The sequence below is a fragment of the Dioscorea cayenensis genome, chromosome 12, assembly GCF_009730915.1.
Source record: "Dioscorea cayenensis subsp. rotundata cultivar TDr96_F1 chromosome 12, TDr96_F1_v2_PseudoChromosome.rev07_lg8_w22 25.fasta, whole genome shotgun sequence".
Lineage (NCBI taxonomy): Eukaryota > Viridiplantae > Streptophyta > Magnoliopsida > Dioscoreales > Dioscoreaceae > Dioscorea > Dioscorea cayenensis.
This window is the reverse complement of record NC_052482.1, coordinates 12,748,560-12,749,596: the sequence shown is the minus strand read 5'-3', so window position 1 is coordinate 12,749,596 and position 1,037 is coordinate 12,748,560. Positions and strand designations below refer to the sequence as shown.

Genomic DNA, 1,037 nt, shown 5'->3' with positions numbered 1-1,037 from the left:
ACAACCATCACATCTTGTGATTGTGGCTACCCTTGATGAAGTCAAATTGTCCAATTTCTTGCTCAGTGCTTCTACTTGGGCTGCCAAGGATGTAACCGCGTCGATCTCATGGAGTCCGACCACTTTCTTCTTGTCTCTTACATTCCATTGGTAGCTATTCAAACCAATTTCCTCAATTAATTGTTGGGCTTCTTCGGGAGTCTTGTTTCCCAATGTTCCTCCTGGGACGGCATCAAGAAGTTGTTTGCTACTCGAGTTCAACACATTGTAAAATGATTGAATAACCATCCACTCGGGGAACCCATGTTGTGGAGACTTCCGCAAGAGGTCCTTGAATCGTTCCCAAGTCTCAAATAAAGATTCAAGCTCCATTTGAACAAATGATGATATCTCATTACGAAGTTTTGCCGATTTCCCCGGAGGAAAATACCTTGCAAGGAAAGCCTCGGCCATTTCGTTCCATGTTGTAATCGAGGCTCTTGGCAATGAATGGAGCCATTGTTTGGCTCTCCCCTTTAATGAGAATGGAAAAGCCCTCAAATGAATTGCATCATCCGAAACCCCATTGATCTTCAACATATCACAAACTTCAAGGAAATTCTCAATATGATTGTTTGGGTCTTCATCCGATAATCCATTAAATTGTGCGGACTGTTGAACCATTTGACTGAAACCCGGCTTTAACTCAAAATTCTAGGCTGCTACCAGTGGCCTAACAATGCTCGATTGTGTCCCACAGATTATAGGCCTAGCAAAATCTGAGAGTGTTCTTGGTTGCCCCCCTTGTTCTGCCATATTCTCAGATTCTTCAACCTCTATTTCAGCTGGAAAATTCTGTTACTGCACAGGTTCCTTGCCCCTTCTATGAATTCTTCGCTCAATTTCAGGATCCTCTTCAACCAATGTCGATGGGTTCCCTCGGGTCATAACCTGTAGCTGAAATCAATGAAAAGAAACAATAAGAATGGCGAAAGAGATAAGTATGAAGTGGAAATAGAAAATGAAAATGTGAATGACTAAAGTAACCAAGTCCTAGT

The 1,037-nt window shown here is 42.2% G+C and overlaps 1 non-coding gene across 1 annotated transcript; it reads left to right on the top strand.

The window, feature by feature from the left end:
- Nucleotides 1-298: 298 nt before the first annotated feature.
- Nucleotides 299-405, top strand: LOC120274292. The gene has a single exon (XR_005540822.1). It is a non-coding gene; the product is annotated as a small nucleolar RNA R71 (small nucleolar RNA).
- The last annotated feature ends 632 nt before the right edge of the window (nucleotides 406-1,037 follow it).